Source organism: Moschus berezovskii, chromosome 9 (genome assembly GCF_049115385.1).
Source record: "Moschus berezovskii isolate FMDL1 chromosome 9, NW_MosBer_1.0, whole genome shotgun sequence".
Lineage (NCBI taxonomy): Eukaryota > Metazoa > Chordata > Mammalia > Artiodactyla > Moschidae > Moschus > Moschus berezovskii.
The window spans coordinates 54,780,640-54,793,503 of NC_142468.1; the positions used below are offsets into that span (position 1 = coordinate 54,780,640).

Here is a 12,864-nt window from a genome sequence, read left to right on the forward strand (position 1 = left end):
CATTCCTGGGCTCCAGCCTCAGCAGCCTTCAACCTGTTCCTCAAACACATGTTCCTTACTCTGCCACAGGGCCTTTGCACAGGACACTTCCTTTGCCTGGTTCAGCCCTATTCATGTTTCCCATCATGCTCTTCTCAGGGAAGCATTCCCCCTCTCATGCTGGGACAAATCTCCTGTTATATATTCTTCCACGATGTATCCTTTATAGTACTTGTTGCTGTTGCTATTTTACAATTATTTGGTTTCAATCTGATGAATTCTATTTCCCCCACAAGACTGTAAGCTCGGCAGAACACAGACTGCCTGTCTTCGCTCCCCATCTTATCCACATGGCAGGTGCCAGCGACTATGTAAGTCCTAATGAATGGAATAAATGCATCCCTGACAACCCCACCAAAATCCCTTTTTAATGGCCTGTCTTTGCAAGGCACCCTGTGGAACAACTTGAAAGTCCTGGTTCCAGGCCTATGGTGGTTTCGGTAGCTGGAGAGAAGCTCTTCAAATGTAAACAGCATCCCTGCGTGTGATCCCAGGTGTGTTCCAGATGGTGCCTACTGCTTGGACAAACCCTAATACCTTTTTCTTCCTCCATTCCCCATGTGTCAAATGGTAACGATCAGTGTGCCCTTTGCTGAATGGCCAGAGGATAAGAACAGATAAGAGAAATGAAAATGCCTTGCAAATGGAAATGTTGATTTAGAGGTTGAAACCCTATAGTCTTGGACCCTCCTAGAAAAAGATGATGGAAGTGATCCTCTTAGGTGAGATATGACTTGTGTAGCAGGAGGGGGATTGAGCCAAGCGGGGGGCACAGCTCAGTGACAGACAGAGAGAGGGGGACTCAGCAGGGAGCTGGGGGAGACCACCCTCCTGCCACCAGGGCTTCCCGAGGAGGATGGTGGTTGGATGTCAGCAGTGATACTGAGCGACTTCGTGATGGCAGAGGACCAGAGGGCATGAGTGAGGGGGCAGGTTCTTCTCAAAAGCAAAGCACCCATCTGCCCTGAGCTCCTTTGCTTCTCTAATGGCCCTTAGACTCTGTTTCAACTGCATTGGGCAAACAAACAGGAAGCCTCCTCTCTACCTGATTCTCACCAGACCGGATCCAGCCCTCACGCGGGGGCAGTTCCCTCTTGGTGTCTCAAGTGTGATAACCATTTAGCAATCTTAGGGGCAGCAGGGTGGAGAGTCCCGTGTGACCACAGAGCAAGAACCATGGCCTTGCTCAGGATAAAATGACTCGAGAATCACTGGGTGGGGTGTGAATGGAACTGAATCAGTGGTTTCTGAAGATCAAGATTTCCAGTCCATAGCGCGCCAAAAGCAATGTCATCCCATGGTGCTTCAGATGGTAAAGAATCTGCCTGCAATGCCAGAGACCCAGGTTCAATCCCTGGCCAGGAAGATCCTCTAGAGAAGGCAATGGCTACCCACTCCAGTATTCTTGCCTGGAGAATTCCACAGACAGAAGAGCCTGATGGGCTAGAGTCCATGGGGTCACAAAGAATCAGACATGACTGAGTGACAAGGGAGGAGCAGAGAGGTAAACCAGCAAGCCTATTGCTAGTCACTGAATACTGAGAAGGTAGGGGTAGGCTCATCCCATGAGACCTAATGGGATAAGTGGGAGAAGTGTTGGGTTACCACATGGGAGTATCAGAATGGAAGGCCCTGTTATGCATCATTTGGGAGCTCAGGGACCCTGACTTAGCCAAGAGACTGATGTGGCTGTCACAGGAATAAACACTGCTCAAGTCTCTTTCGTATTTGGAAAGATTCCCTCTTCACATGCAAGTGTGGAATCAGGAAGAATCCTCTAAATGTGGCATTTCTGCACAACATTGCACCCCAACTACAGCCAACACTGAGAAGGGATGGCCATGGCCAGTCATCCTTTCTGGATGTCCCTTTGCAAGGGGTGGAATGGGGAGAGCTATAATAGTGGTTAAGAATCTGTTCATTTCACAGACTGGTTAGATAAGATACCGCCTATTGGACTTCCCTGGGGGCTCATGGTTAAGAATTCACCTGCCAATTCAAGGGACAAGGGTTCAATCACTGGTCTGGGAAGATCCCACATGCCTCGAGGCAACTAAGCCCATGTGCCACAACTACTCAGCCTGTGCTCTAGAGCCGAAGAGCTGTGTTCTGAGATAAGAGAAGCTATCACAATGAGAATCCCACGCACTGCAACTAGAGAAAGCCCACTCAGCATCAGTACCCAACATAGCCAAAAAAAAAATCAATAAATTAATTAATAAAAAAGATGCTGCCTATCTGACCAAGTGATATGTACAGTTGTTTTCACTAATTCTGCTGTCCTGTATGGAGCACTGACAAAGCACTGTGCAAAGCACTCAGAATGCAAAGCTGAATAAAACGCCACAACTGCTCTCAAGGAACTATATCCTAATTGGTTAGAAGGGCACAGAAACCACATTTTACAGCTGCCCCTTGGCACACCTTTTGCTGTTATATGGAAGGTACTGTGGGGACTCAGAGAAAGAAGAAACTCTGCCAAGAAAGCCTGGGAAACTTTCCTGAAACAAGGTGTTGATGAAAGATTAGAAATTTACCAGGCATCAGAAAGACCATTGTTGAGTCATTCATCCATTGACTTTCAACCTTTATGGAATACAGTGGTGATGAAACAGCCCAGTCCCTACCCTCAAGGAGCTCACAGTCCAGTGGGGGTGGGAAAGCACACGAACAGTTAACCACACATTTGGGAAGTCCTATGAAGGGAAAGTAGTCTTCCCTGGTGACTTAGTGGTAAGGCATCTACCTACCGATGTAGGAGATACAGGAATCTCGGGTTCGATCCCTGGGTTGGGAAGATCGCCTGGAGAAAGAAATTGGCAACCCGCTGCAGTATTCTTGCCTGGGAAATTCCAAGGACAGAGGAGCCTGGCAGGCTAGAGTCCATGGGGTCAAAGCGTCGGACACAACTGAGCACACAAGCATATATGAAGGGAAAGTACCAAGTGTCTCCGCAGAGTCTACCTGGGGAGCTGGTCTCATCTGGGAGATGGGAGAAGCTCTGCCAAGGATGTGGCATTCAGCTGAGATGGGATGGATGCTCAAGGGTGTACAAGGCTGAGGGGTTGGAAGCGCAGGCAGAGAGATGGAGCAGAGGGAACCTCAATACATTCATTTATTCCCTGAATGTTCATGAAATATCTGTGTGTGTCGGTACAGTGCTCAGTACTGTGGTCACCATGATAAGCAAGAAACCTCAGTGAGTGTGCAGTGTAGTGGGGGAGGCAGATCATCATAACAGGATGTGCTACATGCATGGCTGGGGAGGGGGAAACACTTCCCCACCAGAGGACATCGCATGTGCAAAGGCCAGGAAAGCAGAGTTCAAGACATGGGATACAGGGGTCAGGGGTTCCTCACTCCCCTGGTCGATGGCTGTGTGGGGCACTACTTGGCCCTTCAACATGCTCTTCCTTGCTTAAGAACGAAACTCCTTTCTCCACCAATGGCAGCGATGTTGCACGGAGAAGATGCCACCTCAGCAAATGCTGATGCACGCATTCTGCAGTGAGCTGGAAGCAGCTGGCCTGGCTTGGCCTGTGCCGCCCTCCCCTCCTCCCCAGGCAGGATCCACACAGTCATTAGCACTGTGGGGCTGATTGCTCAAAGAGGGCAGCCTTCCTGCCTCGCCACGCGGAGCCTGCCTCAGCCCAGGCAGCCTGGCCACACCCAAGGCCCATCCAGACCTGCTGTTTGAGGGTCGAGGCCCCCTTCCAGGAGAAAGGCCCCCAACTCGCTTAATAACATTTTCCCTCTGCCTGTCTAATTAACTCCGTCACTGTATCTGCAGTCAGATAAAATGCTCATTTCACACCACATTAATTTTTATCAGCTGAACATTAAGCAACACAAAGCTATCTATGCTTGGTTTAATTTACATACTGACAGACCTACAAAGCGTTACCCACAATGGCTGCGAAGCAAATAAGCAGAACTGGCATCAAACAAGGCTCTTCAAAATGAAATATTGATTTGCAAGGCTGACAGTCGAGAAGTGTTGGAGGGAAAAGGGTGAGAAAGTAAGGGGTACAAGGGCTCTTTTTTCTTGAACAATCACTAATGGGGTCAATCAGGAGGTCTCCTGAAGGTCAAGTAGTGGGGTCAGTTGGGCTCCAGGATCTGGAGGATCAGCTGTGCTTTGGGGAAACAGCCCCACACAGTCCATACAGCTCCTTGGAAATGGGGATCTGTGTACCATTGTATTATCAGAGCCCCCCCCCACACACACACATTATGATATATCTTACTTCTATAACTGTGCTCAAGCTATTTCTCTAAAAGTATATTCCTTCCCCAACTTCATAGTCAAGCTCAGGCATCACCTCCTCCAGGAAGTCTTCCCAGATCATCCTTCCTCAAAAGAATACCTAGAAGAGGGTCCACATTGCACTCATCACAATGAATTTTAATAAGCCATTTCTTATATCTATTTCTCCCACTGGTTGTATTTATGCATTTTTTTTTTAATAATTGGAGTGGGGCCTGAGAACCTGCATTTCAAATATGTAGGCCTAACCATGATTTTTCTCCATCCATCCCCTGCCTTAATTGGGATATAACTGACACATAACGTTTGTGGAAACTTAAGGTATACAACATGATAATTTGATACACGTACCTATTGCTACATTTTTACTAAAGTTAATTCATCTTTACCTCACGTAATTCCATTTTGTTGTTGTTGTCATGGTGAGAACATTAAAACTCGACTCTCATAGCAACTTTTACGTATATAATACACTATAGTGAACTACAGTTACATGCTGTACCAAGATCCACAGACCCACCATTGTACTGCAGATTTTCTAAGAGCACACTTTGAGAACCTTGGTGATGTTAGAAGGGAGTGGATTGGGGGAACAGGGTGGGAGCTGGTTGGTAGGGCTAGCAGAGAACTCTATTCTCCTGAGGAAGCTGGAATTAGACTTGGACATGATGTGGCATCACAGCTTGAAAAAGATTCAGGACTGACAGAGGGTGTGGAAAACATGCATATAAAACCTGGAGAGCAGAGGAGGCTAGATTTACTTTGATATATCCATGTAAACCCCAGTTTCAGACCAACTCTTGTCCTTCTGTGAGTTTCAACCTGCAGATATCCACTTTGCACCAAGCTGCCACGAGGGAGAAGAGCAGAATCCCTTCCCAACCATACGGTCCAGTGTAGGTTGAGTTTTCACCTTTGCAACACTAAGAATTTTAGTAGACAGTCATGCATATGCAACACACAACATCCATGCTGTTGTTGTACGTGGCTCCCCCTAAAGAAACTGGGCTGGCTTCAGTTTCACAATCATGCATGCCGGGGCTTGTAGATATCAGTTGGTTCTAGAATTACACAGGTTTTTCTTTTTTCTTTTTGCTTTTAACACCAGCACAGCACAATTTCTCAGAGATGTCTAACTCATAGAGGGCCTAGATCCTTCTTTTGGACCAAAAAGCTTCAAAATGATGGACTGGCATTTGTTTATTCAGTGGCGTTTAGGGGGATAGGAGCTTTTTAAGAAAAGTCTGCCTCATTTAGACTCAAATGTGCATACGACTGACTGTGGACTGAGCCCAGGCCAAGGTCATGGGCTCTGGGTGCCAGGCCTGGTTCAGGCATAATCAGTTGTATGAACTTGGACAAGTCACTTAAACTCCCTGAATCTCTTTCCTCATCTATAGTATGGACTTAATAACATGACTTTTGCAACACAGAACTGTGATAGTGAGCCAACGTGCTTTGAAAAAGCTAAATATAAAGAATATTGGCTTTTGGTAATTATCTACTAACCTTCCCACAGATAACAATGAAACTATCTATACAAAATAATTTTTAAAAATTATTTGAAGACAATGGAGTACAACCAAAAGCAAACAGAAACTGGAAAAGAGCCTTACCCAGAAAGATAAGGCCTCCACTTGGTAAAATTTATGAATTTGTAGATTTTTGCCTAGAAACACACCCTAGTTAGTTTTTGACTCTGCAGAGCTTAAACTGTTAGAGATAAGATCAGGGTTTGGAGAGGAACTGAAAGTTAGGGGACCAATTCTGGAAGGGTGGGAACTACAGAAGAACAAGTCACAACACCTGAGTATAAAATCTGCCCAAATTCTTGGCTGACTGCTAAACTTTGCATGCATGGGGAAGATCACAGGGATTCAGTACAAAAGCAGCAGCTGAAGGATTAAAGAAATGAAAAAGGTTAGCTGTTGCTGACCACAGGGAAGACAAAGATGGAGTTGGCCAAGTTAACTGGCTGCTTTAAAAACAGACAAGCTCTTCAGAGGAACATAACAGAATTTAGAATCTCTGTAACATGTGTATTATATTTTATCTAATCAAAGTCACTGGACATGCAAAGAAAGAGTAAACTTTAACCCATACTCAAGAAAACATAAGAAAAGGAGTCAATAGAAACCAACCCCAAGAATATTCAGTTAGTGCATTCAATAGGGAAGAACCTTAAAGAAAGTATGTTCAAAGAATTGAAAAAATATATATGTATATATACACATCATGCATGAACAGATGTGTAACCTTAGTGACAAACAGAAACTGTGAAGCACACCAGACGGAAATCCTAGAATTAAAAAGAAAAATGAGTACAACGAAAAAAAAAATCACGTATGAGCTTAACAGGAGATTGAAGATGGCAGGAGAGTCAGTGTACTTGAATATTGATCAATAGAAAGTATACATTCTTTAAGAACAGAGAGGAAAAAATTGGAGAAAAGTGAGTAAAGTCTCAGAGACCAGCAAACAGTTTAACATACATGAAATTGAAGCCCTGGAAGGATAAGAGAGAGATATGGGTAGAAAATATATTGGAAAGAACGGCTGAAAACTTCCTAATGTGGTGAATGATATCAACTTATAGCTTCAAAAAGCTCAACACATCCCAAGCAGGATAAACCCAAAGAACCCCATACCTTGTCAAACACAGTAAATTTTTTTTTGAAATCCAAAGATAAAGAGAGAATTTTGAAAGCAACCAGAGAAAAACAGACATTATATTCAAAAGACTCAACAACATGAATAATAGCCAACTTTTCTCAAAAAACAACAGAGTCCAAATGATGATGGAATGACCTCATTAAAATAAAGAAAGAAAAATTCAGAACTCTATATTCAGGAGTAAAGGCAAAATAAAGTCATTTTAAGATAAGCTAAAATTCAGAGATACATTATCAGGAAACCAGCACTAAAAGGGATGTTAAAGAAGCTCCTTAGTTCGAAGGGAAATGACACGTAATGGTAAACAGATCTACAAAAAAGAATGAGGATCACAGAAGAAAAAAATTTTCATGTACCTAGTTATTCATATTTTCAGTGTTAAGCAAATGTATCCCATATAATCATATTTTACTGTATGATAAATGGCATGTGACCTTTAAACAGAATGTATAAATCCTATAAATTCTTTTTCCTGCCCCTAAAGAATCCCTTTCCTTTCAAAAAAAGTAAAGAAAACTTGGTTTTATTACCTAGCTCTGTGATCTTAGGCAAAAAGTGAACTTATCTGTGCATTTGTTTCTCCATTTATAAAACAAAAAGATGGACTAAATCTCAAAAGTGTTTTTCAGCTTGTACATACAGTGATTCTATAGTAAACTGGAGCAGTGTATTAATAATATTCTCTATTTCATTTTTACTAATTATTTATATTTTCATTATTATAGTTAAGGTAACGTTTCTTAATGATAAGATGAACTCATAAAATTTACTCAAGGTAGTATGAACCTCAGAAGTTTCTTAGATACACCAAACCCTTCTATGCCTCACAGTTCAAAAATAACCCCAAAGGTACTCCTGTTGCTCAAGAAATCAGATGAGGTTAAGTCCACAGTACACATGTGCTGCACGTGGTACAGCCTTAAACAGATAAAGGTAAGGTGGTTTGATGATCCCAGTTGTCAGATCCTCTTTCACATTTGCAACATAGACACTGGAAGCCTGTTTCTTAGTCATCTTGGAACACTGGAGGAACTACATTAAACCACATCAGCATGTGCTTAGCCGAGCGCGAAAGTTCACCGCACAAGTCCAGTCTGAGTGTGAAGCAGCGAGTAGTAAGGCCCCAAGGACTAGGAACAGTTAATTAAACTTTCAGTGTGTCCATGTTTTACTGGGGGGTGAACCTGTGGACATTCAAAGAGCTTCCTGGTGATTTGCCATAGAGATGGACTGAAGCCAGGCTAGACTCCAACGCTTACTGGCCACCACATTCTGGCAGGTTGCCTCCGGGGTGACCTTCCACAGTTACGATGCTCTGTGACATTTAAGCACGGGGACCATTCCCTCCCGCCTCAGTGCCTCTGACACTCTGCCAGAGTAAGCCATCCTGGGAAGGTTCTCGATTGAGTGTACTCTAGAATGGCTTCTTTGAGGACCTGGGTCCAGGCTGGCCCTCTGAGGTGGCAGAAGAAAGACCGAATAATTCCATCCCTTTATTGGCAGTAGCTGTGAGATTCTGCTGAGCACGGTGTGTTCAGTTGTTTCTTTTCTCCCCCAGAAAACAGTCACTGTGAATAACCTGCTGTTTGGCAACAGCTCTACTTAAAATGTCATGTTAATATAATTATTTACAAATACTGGTATAAATGAAATAAAGCCCTGACTAAAACAGAAAATTTCGAAGCATAACACCATGGCTTTAATGAACAGAGCAGAGAAATGCTGAATAATTTTCTGCTTATTTTGCAGCATTCTTGATAAGCCCTTTCTCCCTCCTCTGCATACATCCCAGGTTAAATTTTTCTTTTTTAATTTGTTCCAATTTCCCAACCCATGGCCCATCATGTGGTAAACATATCATTTGTGTTTTGAAGGGCTTGTAGACATATTTGAAAGTTGCCGCTTCAGGACCACTACACCTACTTTTATGCTGTCCTTTGGGGAAAGACAACATGAAAGCCTTAGGGGAAAAAATCTGGGTATATAACCAGTGAACTGAAGTCTGCTTTCCCATATCCAAATCTCCACTGATGTCAAAGGCAACTGAGTCACTGTAGTTGCTGTAAACTGCCTGTGGGTTTCTGACGGTAAAATACAATATATTTTCAAAACAAAAACTAGAATCTTCTAAGCCATGAGCCACTGTTTCATTTTTGACAGTGCAGAGTCACCAATGAATTAGAATTTGAGCAGAAAACAACTGGCTTTCTTTCCTGTTTTCTGTTTAGATGAGTGCTATGACCCATCTGCCCATATCCTTGAATTCACTGATCAAAGCAGGTTAGGCCTGGAGTTTTGTCTTTCAACTTCCAGATCGTCACCCAAGCACATGTAGGAAACATGAGGTGGTGGGACTGATCTCAGATATGTTTATCTGAAACCAAATTCTGGACCTCAGTTTCTAAAATGCAGCACCACCTCCCACCGCTTGCCAACCACATAAAAGCCTCAAGAAAACACTGCTAGAGCATCATAATTTATTTATCTCGCACCATTTTAGGCTTTCCAGGTGGCACAGTGGTAAAGAATCCACTTGCCAACACAGGAGACTCAAGAGACCCAGGGTTTGATCCCTGAGTTAGGAAGATCCCCTGGAGGAAGGCGTGGCAACTCACTCCAATATTCTTGCCTGGAGAATCCCAGGGACAGAGGAGCCTGGAGGTCCATGAGGTCACAGGACTGAAGCCACTTACCACACAGCACGGCACCATTTTGGCATGGATACTTTTGGGTGATAGCAGCTATCCACAGTCACCACCCACTTGGTGTGTTCTGGCTCAGGAATGAAGACAAAGAATCCTTATATCTACAGAACTAACCTAGGAGAAGAGGCTGCGAGTGAGGACAGGAATGGAGAGAATTCAACATGGTGCCGCCAAGACAATGGTGCTCAGCGTGGGGTATTCACCATGTGCAGGCTGGCAGCAATGATCACTTCACCGCTAGACTCACCACAAAACAAGGTAGTGGCAGCGATAAAACCTCAGCTCCTAGATGAGTGGCTTGTGATACATAAATTGCTTCCACCCTCTTCTTCTTATGAACTGTCTCAGAAAAAGCTGCCAAGCCTTAGGAGAGTATTTTGGAGAAGGTTCAAAGCTTGACAGTGGTTTAGACTAGAAGCTCCTAGAGGGAAGCAGCTCAATTCTTGACCTCATTTCTGTTGGGCACAGCATGGCACCATGGTGGTGTATGGGCATTTAAGGGTGCGATCGTGAGGGAAGGAAGTGGAGCAGCCACTGAACTCTTAAGTTTACAACTTTAAACAGTTTCTTCCCCTCCCTCACTCCACAATGAACCAGCCAGAAACAACAGGTTTACTTGCCAACCTCACAAGTCAGAGGAGACTTTCTTTATGATACTCCCTAAGTATGCCAACTCTTCTCATCTACACCCTCTTCCTTCCTTTTCCTCCAGTCCCACTCAAGGCAAAGGTTCCGTCATAGGCTAGATCACCATGGGACATTATTTACAGCAACTTATTACAGTGGAGATAGCTCTGGACAATTACCAAAATGGCCCCGTGCCTTAGTTTCTTCAGCTTTAAAATGGGAACAGTACTACCAGACGTCTGGCCTGTATCCCAGGATTACTGTATCAAAATGCTTAAAGCTTATGTAAATATTATCAGCATCACTGTGATATTTTTCTGACCTCTGCATCCTCCAAACAGGAAGTGTGAAATGAATCTGTGGTTCATGACAGAGTGGAAAGAAGCCTGCATGCGGAGTGAGCCAGGGTCTGGCTGCGGTTCTGTCTCCATCTCATTCTGTGCACTGGAACAAGGCTTCCTGGCTCTCTGGATTATGGAGAGGGTGGCAGGCTAGCTCTGGTGGGACACACAGGCTATTTCAGCTCGAAGGGACTCCTGAGATGGCAGAAGGACACGAAACTAGGCAGCTCTTGGCAGTTCTGGTGCACGCTGCAATCTTAGAGGTGACTCCCTAGATTCCCCTAAATGCAAAAGCTGGATCCTAAACTTAGAGACATGATGAGGACTCAGTGGGAAACGCTGGGCTGGGTGATGGCAGTGATTTGGCCTGTACAGGCCTTTTAGCACTGAAAAAACAAACTGTTTTCAGAAATAAATCCCTTCCAGAGAAACCCAGATACCATTTTACACCCACTAGGATGGCAATTAAATACAAAAAGAGAAAAGAAAGAGTGTTGGCAAAATGGAGAATAATTGGAGCCCTCACGCATTGCTGGTGAGGATGGAAAATGGTATAGCCATTTTGGAAAACAGTTCGGCAGTTCCTCAAAAGGTTAAACATAGTATTATCATGTAACCCAGCAAACCTAGGTTCAATCCCAAATGTATAATGGGAAGAAATGAAAGCAGGTGTCAAGCAAAAACTTGTATATAAATCTTCACAGCAGCCCAACTCGCACTTGGCAAAAGGTGGAAACAACTTTAACCCTCTATCAATGAATGAATGAAAAAACAAAATGTGGTGTATCCATACAATAAAATATTATTGAGCCACAAAAAAGGAATACAAGAAAGATACAACTTGCAAGATGGATGGACCTTAAAAACACAACACTAAGTGAAAGAGACCAGACATAGAAGGCCACACGACAGATGATTTCATTTACGTGAAGACCTCAAATAGGTAAATTTATAGACATCAAAAGCAGATTAGTAGCTGCCAAGCGCTGGGAACTGGGAATGACTGTTTAGTTCGGGAAGGTGGCTCCTCTCGGGGTGATGAAAACATTATGAACTAGATAGTGGAGATGGCTGCACAATCTGTGAATATGCTAAATGCCACTGAGCTGTGCAGCTTAAAATAGCTAATGTGGTAAATTTTGTATGTCATGTACCACAATAAATTAAGAAGAAAGAAAGAAAACCAGACAAAGATGGTGATGAGCTGGGTGGAAGGGGAGGTTCTAGAGCTTCAATAGCGGGAGAACCTTCAAAAACCATCTCTGCCACACCATGAGTGCTCTTCCAAGGGCCTGTATTGTTGGTTTAATTGAGAAATTATTCCTAATAAGTCCCAAGGAGATACAGGTCTTTTCCTTACAAACAGGAAACGATCATATCTCCTGGCAGCTCATTACACATTCTTTTGGTACCATGCGTTGTTTTAAAACCGTGAAATTAGTTCTGGCAGAGTTTACAGAAAAACACCCATGAGATGAGACTGAATGAGTTATGTAAGACTCCTCGTACTCTGCGTATGAGATATTAACTCTGTACTGGCAGAGCCAAGGACATAGATGTCACTTACAAAGCAGCAGCACGCTTTGGCCTCTGCCAAGACTAGCACGTGGTTGAGGGGGACAATCAGTCATCTGGACATGGATCTGGATGTGCTTATCAAACCATCTCCTGTGTCTAGCCACATCCTCCTTCTCCACTTGAGGCCATGGAAACACCCAGACAGGTGAAGGGAAGAAGGGACTCGCCCACAGAAATCGATTCTACTAAAGTTCCAGACTTTTTCCAGGGGGTAGGTTGACACTTGGGTGTGGATACCTAAGCCTTTAAAATCAACCAGGTATCAAAAACGTTAATACAATCATCACTGTCGGAGAGCTGTGTCATAGACCAACCCCAGTTCAACTAGGAGGGTGACTACTTTGATCAATGGAGCTTGAATTCTGGCATGAAGGAGACACATATTACAAAAGTTTTACCTGGCAACAGTCACTAAACCAATGAGCACTGAACAAGTTGCTAAGTTCAAGAGCTCTGTTTCTTCCTTCTCTTCTTCCTATAGTCTAGACTGTACCTCCAAAAGAGACATCCAGATATATATGGAATATCTACCAATAAGATGTAATACTTCATAATCTCACTTATTTAGAAAATAGCAAGGAAACAGAAAACAAAGGAAAAAAAAAAAAAGCCTGCTCAAGGTATGTCTCAAAGA

At 43.6% G+C, this 12,864-nt stretch overlaps 1 protein-coding gene across 4 annotated transcripts in view; it reads right to left on the minus strand.

The window, feature by feature from the left end:
• Positions 1-12,864, minus strand: part of RORA (RAR related orphan receptor A) — an 811,723-nt gene that overhangs the window by 324,091 nt on the left and 474,768 nt on the right. The gene's annotated exons all lie outside the window — the stretch shown is intronic.